General features: G+C 46.7%; 1 pseudogene; it reads right to left on the reverse strand.

Annotated features, from left to right (window-relative positions):
• Positions 1-5,459: 5,459 nt before the first annotated feature.
• LOC148004386 (small ribosomal subunit protein uS19 pseudogene) lies at positions 5,460-5,957 on the reverse strand (annotated as a pseudogene).
• Positions 5,958-9,449: the final 3,492 nt, after the last annotated feature.

The raw sequence follows: 9,449 nt of genomic DNA on the forward strand, positions 1-9,449 counted from the left end.
TTCTGATATAGAGAGGTTCAAGTCCTGCCACTCTAAAACCGGCTTCCCCTAGTTTTTGACATCAATCTAAAACACTGTGAAGCCAGATTCAAAACCCACTGTTGGCCAGAGTCCATTCACAGTCCCCATCCCCACAGCACCTCAACTGAAGGAGAGAATAGACTCCTGCTCACAGCACCGGTGGGCGGGAGGCATTTGACACTCTCAGGTAAACATGCTCTGAATGCCAAAGGGGCTCTCTTTTTGCAAAAAAAAAAATAAATAAAAATTAAAAAAAAATGTTGCATGCCTGTGACCCAGCACTTAGGACCCTGAAACGGAAGGGTCATGAACTTGAGGCTGTCTTGGGCTTCAGAGAAAAGCCCTGCTTCTGCAAACGACTGGGTAAGCTGAGGAGAGAGAACGTTTACTCAGCATTTTTATTTTCTTTTGTTTTGGAATAAAACACAAGTTGCCTATGACCTCCCTGCTAGAGAGAAGCCTTCAACCTGGGATCGTTCTGTGTTCTGCATATACTGGGGTTTGTGTGTATTTTCTGGAGGGAGTTTGTTTTGGTTTCTGGGTTCTTTTTTTTTTTTCTTTCCTGTTGTTTATTCATGAGGAAGATCTCATAGAGCTCTTGCTGTTCTAGAACTTGCTATGTAGATAATGCTGGCCTCAGGGCAGAGCAGCACCTGAGAGCTCAGATTAAAGACACGGCTGCCATGCCAGGCTCATAAATCCTTTTACTTATTCTTTATTTCATAACTTATTGTGGATATTAACCCAGGCCTTGGATAGCCTCTTACGACCTATTCATACAATTTTGTCATATTTTCCAGATGTCTGCACCTACGTGTACCTGCCAGCAGCATGTTTCTCTCTGTGACAAAGATACCTGTCCATCTTTCCTTGTGGTGTAGCTCAGTTGACAGAGTGCCTGCCTAGCATCTACAAAGTCTGGCTTGGCTCCCCGACATTGCATAAGCCCGGCCTGGTGGGGCAGACCTGTAAGTCCAGCCCTCTGGGGTAGAAGCAGGAGTATCAGAGTTGTAGGTCATTCTTTGCTACGTAGTTCAAGACAAGCCTCAGACACATGAGACCCTGCTCAAGAAAACACAGCATCCTCGCCGCCCCCTCCCCTACCAGTCTTTTTGCCGCTATCACAGTCAAGAGATGGAGGCACAGGCGATGCTCGTAACTCTTATGTCTTCGTGAGCACAGCGAACTCTTTCTTGTCATCCTCAGAGCCAAATGACCGTGTGAGAAAACCCAGGCCCACAGATGCTCTGAACAACAGACCCACTTCAGGCCTTGCTTAACGACAGTATCTGTTGGTGTATAACTCATTAATCCTCCCAACGATGACAACTTGGAAATCATCCAGCTACGGACCCCTACGCTCTAGCAAACAAACAGCCATCTCACCAGATCTTGACCAGATTCCATGAGAGACAGTGATTACAATTGGATATCAAAGTACTATTGCATTCCGTGGATATGCCAAAATCCTTGGCTTCAGGGTGCATGTGTGTGCATACATGTGCGTGCGTGCATGTGTGTGTGTATGTATGTGTATGTGTGTGTGTGTGTGTGTGTGTGTGTATGCGGGTGCACAAGTGTGCACCCAATTTCGAGCTCGAGTGTGCATGCAAGCAGGTGCACTCAAAATTCAAAGGTTAGAGAAGGCCGCAGGGGTCTTCCTGTCTCTACTTGCCATAATGCATGTGTCCAAGCAAGACTTTTAGGTGGACTGTATGGATTTGAACTCAGGTCCTCATGGTTGTACAGGTCCACTGAACAACCTGTTAAGTCTTCCCTAGAACCTTGGTGATCTTTTCTGGCCAAATAATAGCAATAAATTCGAGCCATGTTATCAGCAGGACGTAGAGATGGTTAGAAATAGACAGGGGATAAGCCTTGGGCACTGTGTCTGGCCGCTGGAGAGAGCCACATCTACCAGGAAATCATTTCTTCCTAAAACGGGAGCACATCTGATGAAATTAGGACAATTACAGCTGTTAATCAGGGGGACTGAGGCACGGAACCGAGTAACACAGGGCTGAGACATCCCGGCTTGCTCTGTCAGTCATCTCTCCAGACGCTCACGCAGTTGAGCAGTTCTTGAACGGCGCTGGTCCTAATCTGATGGTGCTCTCTCTATTTTAAGATGGCTTTGCTGTGGGGAACTGCAGCTCCCTTGACTCCTTTGATGAGGCTTTGAGGATCCAGCCTCTACTCGGCTCCCACTTTGCTACTGTAGTCTAAATTTCAGGACACTGAGCTCTTGGGATCCTGTCCAATGCCTGCAGTTGGGTTTGGCCGAAGGAAAGCACCAGCAAGGAGAGAGGAGAGCCAGGCTGCAGTATGGCTCCCTCCCTGTCTGTGGACATCCCTCTTCTGCAGGCATCTCCTCGTCAGACCGGAGCTGTGAAGACATCTTTGCTGACCTTGCTTACCGATTCTGGCCACTGTGCTTCCTCACTCATTCCTGCCTGTTAGTAGTGACGGTGCTGACAAAGTCCACCCTAGGAATGTCCGCAGAGGCTCCTGAGTTAAAGCCTCGGTTCCCAGCTTGGCACTACTGGGACGTGGCAGGACCTTTAAGAGGTGGAGCCTAATGGAAGTTATTACAGCACTTGGTGTGGCCTCAAGGGAAATAACATGGGTCCTCTCTGTCTCTTTCTCTCTTTCTCTCTCTCTCTCTCTCTCTCTCTCTCTCTCTCTCTCTCTCTCTCTCTCTCTCCTTCTCTGAATTTCCCACCTTGTCAGAGCTAACTGACCATGGACTGAACCCTCTAAAATGTAAGCCAGAATAAACCTGTCCTCTTCCTCTTTTAAGCTAATTTACTGGTGCTATAGTGTAACCTCCTCTCATCAGCCTTTTGGATTTTTCTGTACCTTTGCTCACATCTTTGTAAAAAGAGTCTTATTACCAAATTATCCAATCTGAGAGTTACCGTACCAATTCTCCAATATTTTTAAAGGTTTATTTTATGTATATGAGTACATCGTACAATGTAGCTGTCCTCAGACACACCAGAAGAGGGCATCAGATCCCATTACAGATGGTTGTGAGCCACCATGTGGTTGCTGGGAATTGAATTCAGAACCTCTGGAAGAGCAATCAGTGCTCTTAACCACTGAGCCATCTCTCCAGCCCCCAATTCTCCAAATATTAAAGCATTAATAAAACATAAAAGTTGTTTGTCAGGAGAAGCACATTCCCTGGAAGGATGGCTCAGCTGTTAGCTCTGGCTGCTCTTCCACAGGATAAGGAAATCAATGTTCAATCCCAGCACCCACACAGCAGTTCACGACTGTCTGTAACTCCAGCTCTGGGTCTGACGCCCTGTTTTGGTTTTCCCAGGTACCCCATGCACACACGCAGGCAAAAACTTGTACAGAAGACAATACCTATATATTTTATTTATCAGGCATGTGAATCTACAACAATTACTTTGAAAATCTTGAGGAACCACATCACTTGTGAGGGCAACATGGAAACAAGACACAACCGGAGTCAGAAGGACACTCTAAGGTTTGTGGAGGCACTTGGAGCTAAATGATCAGATAGACCCGGAGACTATTATGTTGTCCTGTGGACTAGAATCAGTGGGCACCCTCCTGCTCCTTTATGAGCCTGCATGACAGATACCCAACGTGATCAATGAGACTGGGGAGAGTGATTGATGGACTCTACTTAGGAATGTGGATGACCCCTAGACCCCGATAAATTTAATCTAGTGGTGGATTAAAAGAATAGTAATACATTATGGGTTTATTCCACAAACAGAAAGATGAAGTACAAAGATATCCGTTACTTAATTCAGCGCATTAAGACATTAAAGAAAAGAGAAATACATTCTTATCTCCCTAGATGCTGGGGAAACATGGGCTGAACTCAGCACCCTTTCCTTCGTGAAGCTAACAGTACTGCTCCTCTCCTAGCAAAAGAGAGATTAGGGGAACTTCCCTAGTCCTCATGATAAATGACTTCTAGAGCCAACAAAAAGAGGGGCCAGATGTGGTGGTTCACGCCTCTAGTCCCAGGAGCCCAGAGGCAGAAGCAGGCCATCCCTGACTTCAAAAGCAGCTGCTCACTCCACTGGATGAGAAGAAAACCACTACCACAATTTTGAGCCAAATCTGAAGCAGGCTTTAGTTAAATGCTGGCCAGGATGATGGAGGGTGATCAGGGCCATTCTGAGGTGACAAGGCATGTTTTCCAGAGGCTTTAAAAGGCAAAGGCATAAAGTTTGTATTTCCACCAGGTGCAATCAGGGGCAAGCGTGTATCTTGCCACACCTCCCACCTATGGGTGATCAAGTACCCCCCCCCGTGCAGTTGAGTCTAAAACACGTGGCTTGTTAACTTACATAAACAAAATCCTCTAGAAAAATATCTGTCCTTGGGCGAGGGGTTCATGGGCTATAGGCATTTATGTTTTGTGGATCTCTTAGGCACAGTAATTAAAGCTTGGTCTATAAAGGTTAAAATTAAGCCTGGTCTACAAAGTCTCAAGGAAAAGGAGTGAGGCCTGGTGTGGATCACGGAGAAGCATAGCCTTATCATTTTGAACTGTTAGCTGAAATTTTAGTGGATAGTATTCCATGACCGAAACCTTTTACAGTGCTAGAGAAATGGCTCAGTGGTTAAATGTGTGTACTGCTCTTGCAGAAAACCCAGGTTCAATTCCCAGCACCCATGTTGGGGTGCTCACAACCATCTGTGACTCCAGCTCTAGGGGATCTGATGTCCTTTTCTGACTTGCTGGTGCCTGCACATGTGGCAGATATACAAGTGTGCGCATGCACACACACAAACACGCACAGATAAAAATAAATCTTTTTAAAAGGTGTGGTAGTGCACACCTTTACCACACCTTTAATCTCAGAGGGAAAGGTAAGCAGATCTCTGCAAGTTCAAGACCACCCTGGTCTACATAACTAGTTCTAGGCCATTCAGGGCTACACCATGAGACTCTTGAAACAAAAACGGAGAGAGAGAGAGAGAGAGAGAGAGAGAGAGAGAGAGAGAGAGAGAGAGAGAGAGTTTTTAAATCTGAAAGAATATCAGCAAAAATCGTTTCTCCTAGTCCCTCGTGCACCCACAAGCTGCTCTCCCAGGAGACAAACAGCAGTATTAGATCAAGCAGGTGACATTTTCTGAGCTAGTTCATGCACTCCCACGTTTATCGACATGAGGGTTGTTTTCTCCTGTGGTGGTAGTCTGTACTGGTTCCCCTCCTAGGCAAACACTGCTCTGTAGAGAATCCCGCAGGATACTGCGAGGTTATAATGCCAGGAGGCTGAGGCAGGAGAAGCCCAAGGCCAGTCTGGGCTACAAAAAGACATGGGCGGAGGGTTGATTCTCTTTCTTTTCTTCCTGGCCTGAAGCCAGTGCGTTAGACTGTAGCTCAGTGTGTTCAGGAATGCCAAGAGACATTCTTTCAAAACTTTACCTGTAACATTATCGCTGTTAGTAACATTTAAATACACTATTTAGTGTTCATGGGACTTGTTGTTTGTTTGTTTGTTTGTTTATTTGTTTTTTAAAATAACCAGTTTTTATTGGCCTCCGCTACTTGAGGGATGAATCCGTAGGAGAGTGTGGCGCCAATACCCGGCCGGCGGTGCTTCACGAGCTTGTGGGTGATGGAGAACTCGCCCAAGTAGTGGCAGATCATCTCTGGTTTGATCTCCACGTGGTTGAAGGTCTTGCCGTTGTACACATCCACCATGCTGCACACCATCTCAGGCAGAATGATCACGTCCCTCACGTGGGTCTTCACCACCTCGGGCTTCTCCATGGGTGGCACGTCCTTGGCCTTAATTTGAGCATTGAGTGCTGCTTCCACTGCAGACCACGGTTCAGGCGCCGCCTCTGGAGGGCGCTGTTCAACTGCATCAGCTGCTCACAGGACATGGCCAGCAATTGGTCGAGGTCCACGTAGGTGAACTTGAGGGAAGCTTCGCTTCCTCTTCTGCTCCACTTCGGCCATCTTGGCGGCTGGTCAGAAAAGGAAGTGTTGTCAACGTCTCTCATGGGACTGTTTACGTGGATCGGGTATTCAAAAATTTGAATGGTAAGGCCATACTATTACTTGGGAGGCTAAGGCAGGAGGGCGACAAATTCAAGGCTTGGGTGGGCTGCAGAGTTAGGGTAGGGATGGAGCCATTTCTCAAAGTAAAAAGTAAAAAGAGGGCTGGGGTGTGGCTTGGTGCCACAACTTTTGCTGGCATGAAGAAGGCCAATTCTCAGTACTGAAAAAAACAAGCAAGCAAAAAACAAAAACAAAACAAAACAGAAAAAAACAAAAAACCCTATGGCTTTGCTCAAAGAGAGGACAGAGGGTTTGCCCACAGCTTCTGGAAGGTAATCAACCTATTTCACATGTCACAGAGGGGCCTCCGTTTGAGGTGGAAGCATTCTAGATGCTATGACAAGGCCACCCATCCCCAACAGGCTGAAGTTGGGATGTTCACGCCAGCAAAACAGACAAAGTGAGCAGAGGGGCATAAGCCAGTCCCACTGACCTGTGGGCCTTCAGGGCTTCTCCCATCTCACCGTAGGAGAAAGGAGATGACAGATGTGTGACAGCACATCTGTCTTTCTGTGGCTTCTGGGAAATCAGAGCTCAAGTTCTGAACAAGAAAGATTAATTACAAATGTGTGTCCAGCTCCAGGATTTATGACTTAGTCAAATTATTAGGTTAGCTGACATCACGAAAATTAAATATCATCTTGCCAAGTGGGGTGTGGTGGTGCTTGCCTGCGATCCCAAGCAGTGGGGAGGTTGAGGCAAGAGGAGTCAGCTCATGGCCATCCTGGGCTTGAGATGCCTTTGCGAGGAGGCCAGTGCTGACACGTGGTGTTAGAGGTTCGATGAGCATAGGGCACTGAACTGCTTCTCTCTGTGTGTATCAAATGGCATGACCTTCATAGAGGTTGAAGGTCGAGGCTCCCTTTGACCCACGTGCAGTGAATCAGGACAGCTTTGAGGGGCTGACTTCTAGCCCTGGATTCTTCCCCTCTGCAGTCTTTTCAGCCCTTCCACTCTCGGAGTGGATCCCGAGTCCTGGGGAGAGTTAGCTGCACTGGATCAAACTGACCGTGCCTAATGACAGATCAGGCCGCCCCCACGCTGCACCTTGTCTTCTGCGTTATCTGTAATTAGCCTTTGGGTAAATAGCAGAGTTTCTATGAGCTTCGTGTGTGACAAGAGTCTGTGGTCAAGTTTAAGGTCACATCAGGCTCGACTGTATCTTGCCCCTCTTAAAAAACAAGCAAACCAATATCTGGATTCTGAAACAGAAGTTACAAAAACCGAAGTCTCTTGATTGGTAACATATTGACCTGACTCTCCTTTTTCAGACACAGCTGCGGGAGACAACCTATGGTGTCAGGAAGTGGGAATCTACGAACTTCCCACAACTTACCTTACGGTGCTTAATCTCCTAATTTCTTAGGCCAGGCAGACCTGTCCACCCGCAGCTGTTCCTTCTGCCTCAGCTCCTCCCACACTAATGTTTAGCTTGCTAAGAACAATTCAAACAATTTGTCTTTGGGAGAGCACACACAAGGAAGATGACTGTATACGCTGCCCTCAGAGACAGGAGCCAAGAGGGAGGCAGTGGGAAACAGAACACGACTCTGATTAAAAATTGGAATAATAGGTTAGTACAGGGAGGTGATTTTAAAACCAACTGTAGGGACTGGAGAGGTGGCTCAGTGGTTAAGAGCACTGGCTGCTCTTCCGAAGGAGCTGGCTTGGATTCCCAGCTCCCACATGGCGGCTCACAACCTGTAACTCCTGTTTCAGGGGATCCAGTGCCCTCACATAGACACACACACAGGCAAGACACCAGTGTCCATAAAATAAAAGTTAATTTTGAAAAATATAAAAAATTGTGGGTAGGCAGTGGTGGTATACAGCTTTGATCTCAGCACATGGGAGGCAGAAGCAGGTAGATCTCTGGTGGATGGCTTTTTCTAATTAACAGAAACAAAAAACAAAATGAAACAAAAAACCAATTGTATTTACAGGTTTTGGACCTGCCCACCCCTCCCCGCTCGTTTCCAGAAGATTCTACCTTGGATCTTCTCGGCTGTTTCTTTAGTTTGGCCTCTCATTTCTCCATGGAGTGTCCTTAGTGCTGTCTGTTTATGGATCTTAGAGACTGTTAATTCCCAGTGGCCCTAGCAGAGAGTTCCAGCCTTTCACACCTGGCGACCCATCACCCTCCCTGTCTTCACCTTGGCAACACATTTTACTTTCTTGATTCCGAGGCCGTGGCGGGTGCTGCTCACTGGTGCCCGGTGTTTTCTGTGGCTTCCTTATTTCCTTGTGCCGCTTTCCTGTTTTATTTGCTTAAATTCTCAAGGTCCTTTTCAAATGACTCAATACATCGGCTTCATTTTTGATCGTTCCAGGCATACAAACGCATCAAGTGTCCTTGGGTTTTGTCCCACTCTGCTTTCCTAGGCTAATTGCTTGAATCTCCCCAAAGTGATTCACCCCTGCCTCAAAGCCCTGTTTGTTTGTTTTGGGGGTTTTTGTTTTTGTTTTTGTTTTTGTTTTTTTGGCATTCAACTTTTTTCAATATCATACACGATACATGTTTGTTAAATGTACCCAGTTCTTTCCTATTAGGATGTAAACTGAGACAGGATTTACCAACCCCACTCCCACCCCTGGCTTTTTCCTCTTTGTTTTTTGTTTTGAGCAGTCTCATGTAGCCCAGGTTTGCCTCAAACTCACTATGTAGCCAAGGATGACTGTGAATTCCTCATTCTCTTGCCTCGACATCTGAAGCGCTAGATTACAGGTGTGTTGCACCGTGGCTAACCCCTGCCGTTTCTTCTTGGGAGAGCGATCTCAGAGGAATCGAATGAACAGATGGAAATTGCTTGCTCCAGTGTTAGGGCAGAAAGTGTATCCTAAGCTTATCTTCCGGGTTTACAGAGAAACTCATATACAAGCTTAGGGAACGTGAACCGGTTCAGTCCTGTACTCGAGAAAGCATTTTAAAGCATCGAGCCAAAAGACAACTGGGATTTCCAGAGATTTGAAAATAAATAATTTTTATAATATTATAATTACAAAATATTGACATTATGTTATTAGAGCACCGAGTTGCAACAGTGAGCATCTGTGGGCGTGTTTAATCAACCTCCAGCTTGTTTCTCTCCACAAAGGGACTCCACTGAACCCAGAACTAACTGATTCGTCTAGACCAGCTGGCCAATGAGCTCCGTGGATCCTCCAGGCTCCTCCTCCCCAGCCCTGGGAGTTTGGTGTTTGCTGCCCTGCCTACGTTTTTTTCTGTAGGTTTGGGAGTCCTAACTCAGGCCTCCATGCTTGCAAAGCAAGTGCTTTGCCCCCCGAGGAGAGACACTCCCCCCCCCCCCCCCTTTTTGAGACAGGTTTTCTCTGTGTAGCTCTGGCTGTCCTGGAACTCAGAGGT

Source organism: Rattus norvegicus, chromosome 8, assembly GCF_021556685.1.
Source record: "Rattus norvegicus strain SHRSP/BbbUtx chromosome 8, alternate assembly SHRSP_T2T, whole genome shotgun sequence".
In the NCBI taxonomy this organism is placed as follows: Eukaryota; Metazoa; Chordata; class Mammalia; order Rodentia; family Muridae; genus Rattus; species Rattus norvegicus.